A 13,521-nucleotide genomic window follows, 5' to 3' on the forward strand; every position below is an offset into this window, starting at 1 on the left:
ATGTTTCATGTCTTACTTTATATTTAATAACAAATTTCATGTGATTAATGAATAGTAAACAAATTATTAAGTTGCTGAAATCTAAGAAAACTATTGGCAAATTACTTAAATGTTGGAACATAGATAGGACTAATTAGTTACAAGAACAGAAAAGATAATATCTGGCTAAATTTTGACTCTAAATGTCCCAAATGACTTTTTTTTGTGACACAGCACTACCAGTGGACAATAAAGGCATGTTGCCTGTGTTAGATAGACTATTTCAAGGGCTATGGGAAAAAATTAAAGAATACTTTAAGTGCCTTTCTACAAGGTTATCTAGAGCAAGCTAAGCATATATCCAAATGAGAAGTTGACATCAGGATCAATTGTTGGACATTCAGATGATCGAGTGCAAATTTATCTTGAATTCACTCAAAACCTGAAATCACTTCTTCATTGCTTATCTTCCCAACTATATTCAGGGAAAGATATCAGTTTCTTCTTTAAAGAGAGCATAAAAACCAACTTCTCAATATAGATGATGTGATTTTTGTCTTTGAAACATTAAAAACTGTTTCAAAATCAGTTTTGTTTAAACATTCAAATCAAAGTTAAGCATGGAGCTAGTTTTGAGGAGTAGATTATGTGCTTTGGCACAAAGATCATCTGGAACCACTTGGAGATTCACCCTTAAATATTGTGTGTAGGGATGAGCTTTTCATGGTCTTACTACATATCTTTTCTTCACTGCAGGTATATAATATGCACACTTAACTCATGCCTTCTTAAGAAATTACTTCAGATTGTGATGTTGAGTCAAAATTTTAATGCATCTCTGTGTTATTTTGCTAAGTTTCTGGGGACAATTGTGTGTGAGGAGCAAGGTCAGATGGAGGTGGGAGAGAGGAATATAAAAAGACACAGGGCTGGAAGGTAAAACAAAAGGGGACTCTTTGTGAATAGCTTTACTTCAAAGCTTCCAGGAACATTTCAGATCCCTTGACCTTGGGGGCTTCTAAGCCAATAATATGAAGATCAAACTAAATTGCTTGAAAAATATGGGGAACTTATGGCTGTTAGTTTTTGAGAAAAGATCTGTGGGCTAAGATGAAACAGAGGGAGTGAAATGATAACAAAACAAAAATAATATTTCTTCAGTATGCCTTGGGGGAAAGAGAAACAAAGAGACAAGGGACTTGGGACTGTGTTCTTAACATCTGATTGAGTGAGTGTGGAAATGAGATTCTGGTCAGAATATCCTATGAAGTTATGCTGGCCTCTAACATAGAATTATTCTGAGGGACTCAAAACTCTAACAATGTGCACTGAGGAGAGTGTTGGAAACATCCTGTGCTATGAATAAAGCTTCTCCAAATGCTTTTAAAAAATTGATTTGTGTCAATAAATTTTACTTATTTCCTACAAACACTCGTCCCACTCAGCATCTCCATGGTCACAGCTACATTAAGAGTTGGTGGTAAACTACTACCTTTTTTGCATGCTCAATTCTTAAACATAATCTAGTTAAGAACATCTTTGTTAGGCAATATCTTATGATGATTATAAACAAACCCCATGGGATGTTATTTCATGTCTGCTAAAGTGATTTTATGCTAGCAACAACATTCAGAATCTCCTTTTCAACTATGCATTAGACATTAGGGAGACTAAGTTCAGCTTTTGCTAATTATTTCAGCTGTAAGAGAGAGAACCCAAATTTTTCAAAATAACAAACTTGCTTCAAAGTCAGTAGTTTGAACTATAAGCTATTGGTTCAAGCTGGCAAGTCACTAATACTCTGGTCTACTGATTTCCTCTTTTCAAAGAAAGTGTAAAAATGGAGTCTGGAAAAATGATGCAGACATTTGGAATGGCTCATACAAATACATCTGCAAAACAGTGCAATTAGAGCTACCTAAAAAAAAACCTGACCATTTCATTCTGTTCTCATTTTAGCCTCTATACATTTTAATACATTTTTATGAAACCATATAGAAAATAACATGCACATTTGAAAGTCTGACTTTTGACTTAGTTCTGCTGCAATACAATTATATTCTTTAATGGCTTTTAGAAGAAAATAATTATTTATAATTAAATACAAGCAAAGCATGTATTTCCCTTTTCTTTCGAACAGTTGGAGATGGCAGGGGATGAACCTGATGAGGGATGGGTGGAATATAGATGGAGCGCAGCAAACACTAATACTTGCCTACCCAATAGCTATTCTTCCTCTTCTGCTGTGGTAGGCAGAATAATGCCCCTCCTCCCCCAAAGTGTCTACTTCTTAATCCTGAGGACCTGTGAATGTCACCTTTTATGGTAAAAGGAACTCCACAGATATTAAGTTAAGGATTTCAAGATGGGGAGATTATTGTGGAGTATCAAGGTGGGTGTAGCGGGTGGGTGCCCAAGGTAATCAAAAAGTCTTTGTAAAGGAAAGGGAAGCAGGAGAGTAAGAGAAGGAGATGTGATGATGTTAGCAGAGGTTGGAGTGATGCAAGGAAGGGACCATAAACTAAGAAATTCAGGAGACCTTTAGAAGTTGGAAAATGCAAGGAAATTCTCTCATAGAGCCTCAGAAGGAACTTAGACATTCCCACACCTTGATTTTAGCCCTGTGAGAGCCATTTCAGATTTCTGACTTCCAGTAATGTAAGAAAACACGTGTTGTTTTAAGCCATAACTTTGTGGTAATTTGTTACTTTAGTAGTAGAAAACTAATATGCAGCCCTAGAAGATGAATCACAGTTTGTCTATACTAATTGTGGAAATTCCATTGAACTTTGCAAAGTGTCCCTCGTGATTTGCCATAATGAGAAATAAGCTTGCAGTCTCTGGGAAAACTTTTTCTTTCTGATCCATTTATCTTTTCCTTTCCACTTGGGATGTTGTCTACGATGTGATGCCTGGACCCAAAGAAGCCATGTTGTGACTGTGAATTGACAAGAACTTAAAAAGTCTAAAGTCCTAAAAGTCAACACGTTGAGGATGCCAAAATTAAAGGTCTTTGATGAAAGTATTGAATCATTGCACCAAATCTGAAGCCATATATTTGCAATAATTAACTATTATTATTGCTTATGTCAATATTACATATGAAATACAACTTAACTGATACATTTGGTTTTGTGTGATGTGATAGATATGGTAGTTAATGAAAATTTGACTCAATCTTTTCAATAAAATCTCTTTAGATTTATTTTGTTCCTCATTCTGCGAAGATCAATTTCACCATTAGACTGTTGAAAGACCCTACATCAACTAAAAGAATGTTTCCTTTGTTAGCAATTCTAATCAAAACATACACTTCCCCCCACCTAGAAATTTGGGCAATAAATGCAAACTATACCAATTTATTGCCTTTGCTCACAAGGTAACAAAATTAAGAACTAAACAGGCAAACTCATTTTGATGACAAAACAAAATCAACAAAACAAAAAAAAAACAGGCTGACATTTTACTGATTAGAGAGGCAACTAATGAGTACATAAAGTAATAATAGTATATTATAATATGTGAGACACTTAATGTAGCCTGAAGAAATTAAACAGCAAGACATTAATTACCAGCTTTGATAAATGGTCTTCTGACCTCACCCTCCATGCTCTTCTCTGTAACTTTTTTGTTATTGTTGTTGGAAGAGTAAATGGTTTATTTTATTTTTCTCTATAATTCTTGCAGCAATAGAAAAATGAGTTGTATTTAAATAACTTCAAGTAAAAAACAAACAAAACTGTATATTAAACATATTTAAATTATACCTCTAGATATGCAAAATTGTTCATGAGGAAATTGAAAAGATAATATTTAATCAGTACTATCCAAGCACCTGGATTTTCTTTCAGTAGAAGAATAGGTGAATTTATATTTGCAATTGCAAGTGTAAATTGATTTTTCTTTCTCTCTGGATAAATACCTTTATGTGTTTATTTAACAAAACCTTCAAAGCGACCTGAGGGAAAGAGCGAGGGGGATAACGGGGAAAGAAGGGAAAGAGTCTTGTCAAGAAACAAGTATGAAGGACCCATGGACATGGACAACAGAGTGGAGACTGATTGTGGGATTGGGGTGGGAGGGCAGGTCAGGAGAGAGCAATGGGGGGGAAAAAAATGGGACAACTGCAATTGAAAAACAATAATAAAAAAAAAACCCATATTATTTCCATACTGGAAAAGAAAGAAAGGGGGGAAATAAAGAGGATACACTTATAAAAAACCAATTTTCCAGTCCTAGCTTAATCATTCATTTATTGAGACCTTACTATCAGCCAGACTAAGGTGAAGGTTTTATTTAGAGCAGTGATTTTTAGCCTTTTTCATCTCATGGCACACATAAATTAATCACTAAAACTCTACGGCACACCAAGTAATATATTTTTTGCTGATCTGACAAAAACAACAGGTATAATTTTGATTCACTCACACTGGGTGGTTATCATTGAGTTGGCCGTTGTCATTTTTTAATTTCACAATATAAGGGAGAAGAGGTCAGTGTCTTGACTAAATAGTCAGGTATTGCATATTAAAAACATTCTTGTGGCACACTGATTGAAAATTGCTGATTTAGACAATAAAAGCACTGAATGACGTTAGGCAGAGGGACTACATTAACAGATTGCATTTAAGGAAATAAATACTGGGAGGAAAATTGAATGGGATGTAGACTGAACAACAATTCGAAGAAGTGATGAGGAGTTGCAAGATTGGGGAGAAATAGTTTGTAGGTAGAATTAATTGAGTTAAGAAACTGATTTAGGATTCAGAAGAAGAACCAACCCATCATTTAGTATCTATAACAAAAAAGTCGAATTTATTGCTTATTAAAGAAGAGGTTGCTGTGCTTGTATGTACATAGCTTCCTTGAGAAACAAGCTGCTTTTAGGAAGCATGGAGATCATAATTTGTGAACTTCCACTGGTAAGACTTTAAGGGGTTAGTTGACTGTTACTATAGAAACATGGTTAATGGAGTGAGGCTATTGTTGATCAGTAACAAATCGTGAGAAGCTGTCACAGAATGCATTACTTTCAAAGTGTGTTTTTTGAAGTGTGCCACTTGTTGACTGGGATGAGTTTAAAAAGGGTTCTTTTTTAAAAATTAAAATTATTAGGGTGACATTGGTTAATAACATTATATGTTTCATGTGTACAATTCTGTGATACATTATCTATATATTGTATTGTGTACTCACCACCCAAAGTCTAGTCTCCTTCTGTCATTATATATTCTACCCCCTTTACTCTCTTCTTCTCCCCTCCCCCCATCCCCTGGGTAACCTTCATACTGTTGTCTGTATCTATGAGTTTGTGTGTAAAACTGATTCTGACATTACTTCTTCCTTAAGCCAAAATACAATCTATCTTTTCCTTTTCTGAATTGAGAAAATAAAAACTTTTATTTTTATGGGTTAAGATGGAAGAAATAAAGATAACTTTTAGCTTTTGCTTGATGGAAAGATAAAACAGAACAAGAGGAAGAATAAGTGCAGGATACAGGTAGGGAGAGGAGCAGCATAGATGGCAAGATGTGGTGATTTGGACATATTAACGTGTGTAGGACATCGGTAGGTAGTTGGAAATATGGGGAACTTGGGAAAATGGTTGATCTTTAGAAATCATCATCATGTAAAACTATGGATGAAATAAAGTGGCTTAGGAAAAGCTTGTGGAGTAAAAGCAGAAATAGGTCCATGATAAAATAGAGCAGCACTTGAATATATGAGAAGAACCAGAAGACTGTAATTATAGAAAGCAAAGGAGGGAAAAGTTGCAATAAGGTTGAGTTGTCAACAGTAAGATGTTTCTGTATAAAAACAGCCCAAAGAGACAACTATTGTCTTCAGCAAAAGCCACTTCAGTATAATTACAGAGCTGAAAATCAGATTTAAATGATTCCTAAACATTTTGGTTGTCAACTTCTGATATAATACTTCAAATTTTATTCATGTGTCTTAGGTACTCATGAATATTATCAATGTTTTTATGTTAGAAATATTCAACTCAGTAACTACTTATTAAGTATTTGCTGGCTCCTTGGTGAATTTTTAGCACGAAGCAGTTACCAAACTTCCTAACAGATCACATCAGGTCCTTATTGCACATACATTTCCACAATGAGAAGTTTGATTTTTATACCAATAATTTGATAAGCAAAGGTGAATTCTTAGGTCTTAATTTAAAAAGGTTTTTTTGTGCAGTATGATGGTACTTGATTCTAATGCAACTTGAAAAAGTACAGTTGTATCATAAATTATCCATAAAATATATATGCCAACATACAAACTAGGTATAAAAGAGCTGTTAAAGCCCTGGCTGGTGTGACTCAGTGGATTGAATTCCAGCCTGCTAACCAAAGGGTTGCCAGTTTGACTCCCAGTCAGGGCACATGCCTGGGTTGTGGGCCAGGTCCCCCATTAAAGGGACATGTGAGAGGCAATCACACATTGATGTTTCTCTTGCTCTATTTCTCCCTCCCTTCTCTTCCCTCTAAAAATAAATAAAATCTTTAAAAAAGCTATTAAAAATAATAACATGACTAATATTATTTCTTAAGGGCAGAATTTTATCATGTTTAACATAATACTATTAAGATTGCTCTACTGAACATTTAAATTATACTTCCTTATTTATACTTCTGTCAATGTGAAATGCCTGTCTTAATTCCTGACTTAATTGTGCTTTTTACTTAGTGAACATGTCTTTAATTTTATAACCTGTGATCTTCCAGAACATATGAATCCAGAAGTTGCTCAATAAATATTTGGCAATTAATAATCTGTCATATAAAGAGTAGTTTGACAATGAATGCCAGCCCAAGTCTTGTTTTCTTTTGCTCTTGTCCAAGACTTCTTTACACTAGGATCATTTCCTGCCACTCACCTATCTTAGGAGCAAAAAGGAAATAATTTTTTGACATTGAGTGTGATCTTTGTAGTGGGTGCTCTTTTTTTCCTCTGTGTCAAATTTCTTGTTTTATAGCATAGAATGAAAGGGTTTTCTTATACTTTTATCTTTTTTGGAATTTTTTTTTTTTGGGGGGTATTGTCCTTTGTTTCTTTACCTCCTGGGTTGTCTCACCTCCTTGTGGGAGTAATTTATCGGATGAAATAAGAAAACCTGTCAATAACCGGAACTCACTGCATTAGAAGATGGGCTGAGAGGATCTTTGGGTGGCTCTTTTTCCTTTGTGTGTGCCAGCCTCAACTTTCAGGTAGCTGGGAATGGATCTGCTTTGTATTCTCAACTCTTTCCACAGCTTCTAAAATATAAACTTGAGAGGAGGTATTGGAGGTCCTTATTTAGAGTGTAGGCCCAACATGGATTAATTTCTACCATATTTATTAAATCTAAGACACTGTTAATTGCAAGATGCCCCATTATTTTATGTGCCACTAAGAAAAAAATGTTGTCAATTAAACCACAGTATGATATTTTATTACTGAGAATTTTAATCTTATGCTTATTACAAGGGTCTTTTAGACATGTTTAACATGGAGTTTTCTCGTAACCACTCATTGTGTATCAATAAAAAGAAACATATAAGGAAAATACACTGATTAAAGAATTGCTAGAATTTCTTCACATTAAAATTTAGACTCTTGAGTCATATTTTACCCAGGTTGTCAGTATCCACAATTTTCCACATATTGTTTTCCTGTGTGTCAACAGCACTGGTGACCCAACATTTCTTAAAAGAGTATTTCACTTTTGTCATCAGGATCCTTTCCTAAGCCCCTGATACCCTTTCTCAAACACCGATGTGCAGGAATTGTGGTTTGCCAATAGCAATTCTGAAACTTATCTTCATTTCTGATTTGTTAAGATACGAAAAAAATGTGACTCTTAAACTGGATGAAATGTGGTCTTTCTGTTATGCCCACAGCATAGTCTTCTCACTTTCTAGTATCCAACACTCTATTTAGAGAACATAGGAAATCACTGTTAAGCTAGTAGATTTTCAGTCTTGAATCTAGACCTGGGTAGTTAACACTAATCAATGTTCTATTTTTAGGATGCAGATGTAGTTGCTAGAACATAATTTTAGCTGTAGACTGAAATATTAACAAAGCAGGCTAGGTGATAATATGGTTCTCAAGCTGATGTGCATCCCTAAGTCAGTACTCTCATACTGACTCCTCTAGGAATACTGTGCCTGAGACTGGCATTTGGCCAATGAATTTAGGTAGGATGTGATTTGTATTACTGGAAGAGGCCTTAAAAATCATCAAACCCAACTCATTGTTTTAATTTTTTAATTTTTATTTTTTGTATATTTTATTGATTATATTGTTACAATAGTTCCAATTTTTTCCCTTTGCTCCCCTCCGCCCAGTACCCCCTTTCCCCCGGCAATCCCACACTCCTTAGTTCATGTCCATGGGTTGTGCATACAAGTTGTTTGGCTTCACTCTTTCCTATATTCTTCTTTTTAAAAATTAATTAATTAATTATATTTTTATAACAATAAAAAATAACAATTTCCTCCTCTCAGACTTAAGACCTTTCATAATCTTATAGAGGACAATGGTCGAAGGTCTTGTGCTCCTCTAGCTGCCTCAAGCAGGACATGGTCATTGTCCTACCAATGCTTGGGTCCAGAAATCCCTAATAAGAGTGGGGGCATGGAGGAGAGGGTGGCCTTACCACATGGGGAATGATTTTTAAGACTCCAGGTCAGTTGGCTGTCCCTGGACCACGACATGCTTGGTTTAACAGGCTGGCATCCTTGTTGTATTCTGGGGGCAAGAGATTTGGCGACAGGGTTAAAAGGCATCATTCAGTTCATAACTACTAGATGACAAAAGGCAGGGATTAATTTTTCAATGTCCCATATTATGGGGGGGCGGGAAGGCTCTTTGGAGGAAGGTGTGCAAGGCATGTCACACCTGCCCAAAAGCCTTTTGCCCACTATACTTAGTTTGGGCTGAGGGGAATATTTTAGGTTTCCCCCCTCTTGACCTCTGGGACCTTCCTATCCAAGCCTTTAGGACAGAAAAGAGAAACCAGTTTTAAAGTGAAGCCCACAGACCACCCCAGGCTTCACCAACCCAGCTACTTAGTTCAGCCAAACCGTTGAGTCTCAGGAGGCAGCGATGCAGACAGGATTAAGTGAGGCCTATAGGCATGGACAATCACTTAGGTAATGAGATCATAGGCTTATGCCCTCTGAAAACAGAACACACATGTTAATTTACACAATATAACCCACAAACCAGTCTCTATATCTGCAAGACTCTCTTATTGGAAAGATACCCATTTGCAAGGCATTTGACATTCTTCTTGCCTGTAAATTAAGCATCTTTGATGATGTCACAGACCTAGTTTAACTTTCAAATGAAAACAAACTTTAAATGAAAATAAACTTTAAAGACAGTTATCTGCACTACTTTATAGTCTACCACTGAGCATTGTGGTTTTCCTTGAATTGCGATTTTTCTCCTTAAGATTACCCTCCTTGTCATTAAAGAGACTTCATTAAGTCCAGTTTTAATTTATCCTGTTCATTTGCATAAACAGAAAAAGAGCAGCAAATGATCACATATGATCTTTATGTCTGCTTTGCTGGAACTTACACAAAGAAACTTCACAGTGACTTTCAGTATGCCCTTCAGAGCCACATACCTGCCATTCAGCCTTGCCTGTAAACGCCTGTCTTTCCCAAGTCCTTCAGGTTTTCAACTGTGCTGTAAGGTCCCTTCTAGCCATCTTTTGGGAAAGCAACCTTCGTTCCTTCCCTGGAAAGATTGCCATGGACCACACAACCAACCAAGGTACCAGGCCTTTTTTCTCATGGGCTTTTATTACCTTTGAAAGTCAATCCTAGTTCCTCAGGGCTTTTTGGTAACAACCAGAGCCCAAGCATGTCCTCTTTAGGCACGACATTCCAGTCAAAGTCATGGTCAACAAAACCTCTATTAACAACTGGTCTTATTAGTTCTATGCAAAGAATCTTATGTCATTGCTTACTTCTTCAGAATGCCAAATTCTGGAGGGATCAGGTAGGGAGAAAAACATACAATGTGAAAGAAAATCCTTGTTTTTCTAATCACTAAAATTGCATTTCCATATTTTACATTTTCTTTTGTTCACTGTTCTACGTGTGAGGTTATTTTTGGGGGGGCGGTTGCTGGCTCATTTATTAATTTATTCTGCTTTCATTTTTTCCTCCATTAAAAATTTTTGTTTGTCTGTTTTTCTATTACAGTTGTCCCACTTTTTTTCCCTATTGCTTCCCCACACCCTTCCAAGACTATGTTGAATAGGAGTGGAAAGAGTGGACATCCTTGTCTTGTTCCTGACCCTAAGGGGAATGCTTTCACCTGTTGAGTATGATGTTGGCTTCAGGTTTCTCATATAAGGCCTTTATTATGTTGAGTGTTGAGGTATGATTCCTCTATTCCCATTTTGCTGAGAGTTCTCATCATAAATGGGTGTTGTACTTTATCAAATGCTTTGTCTGCAACTGTTGATATGATCATGTGGTTTTTCTTTCATTTTGTTTATGTGGTGTATTATGTTTATTGACTTATGAATATTAAATTATCCTTCCATCCCTGGGATGAATTCCACTCGATCGTGGTGTATGATCTTTCTAATGTGTTGCTGGATCCGGTTTGCCAATATTTTGTTGAGAATTTTAGCATCTATGTTCATCAGCAATATTGACCTGTAGTTTTCCTTCTTTGTTGTGTCTTGACCTGGCTTTGCAATTAGGGTAATACTGGCTTAATACAAAGAGTTTGGGAGTCTCCCTCTTCTTGGATTTTTTGGAATAGTCTGAGAAGGATAGGAGTTAGTTCTTGCCTAAATGTTTTGTAAAATTCACCTGTGAAGCCATCTGGTCCAGGGCTTTTGGGTGCTGGGAGTTTTTTTTTTATTTTTTTATTACTGCTTCAATTTCACTGGTTGTTATTGGTCTGTTCAGGCTTTCTGCTTCTTCTTGATTCAGTTTTGGAAGATTATGTGTTTCCAGAAATTTTTCCATTTCATCTAGGTTGTCAAATTTCTTGTGATACAGGTGTTTGTAATAATTTCTTACAATCCTTTGTATTTCTGTGGTATCGATTGTGATTTCTCCTCTTTCATTGCTGATTTTAGTTATTTGGGTCCTCTTTCTTTTTTTTCTTGATGAGCCTGGTTAAAGGCTTATCCATTTTTTTATCTTTTCAAAGAATTAGCTCCTACTTTTGTTGATCTTTTGAATTGTTTGTTTAGTCTCTATGTCACTTAATTCTGCTCTAATCTTGATGATTTCCTTCCTCCTACCTGCTCTGGGCTTTGCTTGTTGTTATTCCTCTAGTTCTTGTAGCTGCAGGGTTAGGTGTTTTATTAGAGATTGTTCTATCCTTTTTAGGTAGGCTTGTAATGCTATGAACTTTCCTCTCAGTACTGCTTTCACTGAATCCCATAGGTTTTGGGTTGTGGTGGGTTCATTATCATTTGTTTCCGGAAACTTCTTGATTTATTCCTTGATGTCATTGTTAACCCATTCATTATTTAATAGCATGTTATTCATTCTCCATGAGTTTGAATGTTTTTGAGTTTTTTCCTTGAGGTTGATTTGCAGTTTTAAGCTATTGTGATCTGAGAAGATGCTTGACATAATTTCAATTTTCTTGAATTTGTTGAGGCTTGTTTTGTGTCCTACTATGTGGTCTATCTTTGAAAATGTTCCATGTGCACTTGAGAAGGATGTATATTTTGCTTCTTTGGGGTGAAAAGTTCTATATTTACAACTAAGTCCATTTGATCTAGAGTGTTGTTCAATGCCTCAATATCCTTGGCGTTTCAATGCTTCAGAGATCTGTCTATTGTTGACGATGGGGTATTAAAGTCTCCTACTATGAGCGTGCTGCTGTTGATATCCTTCTTATAGTCCTCCAAGATTTTCCTTATATATTTGGGTGCTCCTATGTTGGGTGCATATATGTTTACCAGGATTATATCTTCTTGATGGATTGTTCCCTTAAGTATTATGAAATATCCTTCTTTGTCTCTTTTTATGGCCTTTGCTGTGAAATCTGTTTTGTCTGATATAAGTATTGCTACCCCAGCATTCTTTTCATGTCCATTTGCTTGAAACACATTTTTCCACCCCTTCACTTTCAGTCTGTGTAGATTGTTTGTTCTAAGGTGGGTCTCTTGTAGACAGCATATATGTGGGTCATGCTTTCTAATCCATTCAGCTACCCTATGTCTTTTGATTGGTGCATTTAATCCATTTACATTTAAGGTTATTATTGATAGGTACTTATTCATTGTCATTTTGTCCCTTTGTACTTGTGTTCCTCTCTGTCTCTCTCTGTTTCTTCATCTTCTTCAAGAAGATCCTTTAGCATCTCTTGCAATGCTGATTTGGTGGAGATGTATTCTTTTAGCCTTCTTTTGTCTTGGAAACTCCTTATTTCACCTTCCATTTTGAATGAGAGCCTTTCTGGGTAGAGTATTCTTGGTTGTAGGCCTTTGATTTTCCATTGCTTGGAATATTTTTTGCCATTCTCTTCTGGCTTGTAGTGTTTCTGCTGAGAAATCTGATTATAGCCTTCTTGGAGCTCCCTTGTATGTTATTAGCTGTTTCTCTCTTTGTCTTTGAATGTTGCCGTTTTAATTATGATGTGTCTTGAAGTGGGCCTGTTGGGGTTCATCTTCATTGGGACCCTCTGTGCTTCCTGGACTGGAGTGACTCTTTCTCTCACCAAGTTAGGGAAGTTTTCTGTCATTAATTTTTCAAACAGGTTTTCTATGCCTTGCTCCTCTTCTTCTCCTTATGGTATTCCTATGATATGAATATTATTACATTTCATGTTGTCCTGCAGCTCTCTTAATGGTCTGCCTGCAGTATGGGGAATGAGTCAGCACTGGGACCTGTTCAGCTGCTCCATTAGTTCTCCCCTCAAAGTCACCACCCCAAATTCTCCCCAAGCATCTCTAGTCCTCTCTGTCCTCCCTTTGCTTGAGTCCAGGGTAAGTGGGTGCCAAATATTTTTGTATGTGATCTGTTTAAGAGCTCTTTTACTCCAGCTGTTTCTCTCAGGCCAGCAAGAAACCCTGTGGCTTTTCGCTTTTCACAGCTGGATACTATTTTACTTCCGCTCTGTTGTTGTAGGCTGTGAAGCCCAGCTGGGAGTTTAGACCCTCTCCTTCTCAGGGGGACCTCCTGGCTGCTGAACTGTTTCTCAGTCCCTTCATCTGTCACCCATGGGAGCCCAGCCAGCCCTTTCATGTCTCCGCACTTCCTTCCGGTCACGTTGTGATGAAGCGACCTTTTCTGCCTCTTCGTGGTTATAAGACTTCTCTCCAGCTAGTGTTCAGTTGATCATTCCAGATGATTTCTCCACAATTAAGTTGTAAGTCCAGACTGGTCCTGGGAAGAGGTTAGTGTAGCTTCCACTTACTCCTCCACCCACCATCTTGGATCAGCACCAACTCCTTCTTTTTAAATATGAAGAAATCAGTTCTGAGAAATTTAAGTTCTTTGTATAAAATAACAGTGTCAGTGAGTGGCAAAAATGGGACCTCCAACTGCCCTTTGTGAATTA

The sequence above is a fragment of the Furipterus horrens genome, unplaced genomic scaffold (assembly GCF_987537825.1).
Source record: "Furipterus horrens unplaced genomic scaffold, mFurHor1.1.pri manual_scaffold_6, whole genome shotgun sequence".
Classification (NCBI taxonomy): Eukaryota; Metazoa; Chordata; class Mammalia; order Chiroptera; family Furipteridae; genus Furipterus; species Furipterus horrens.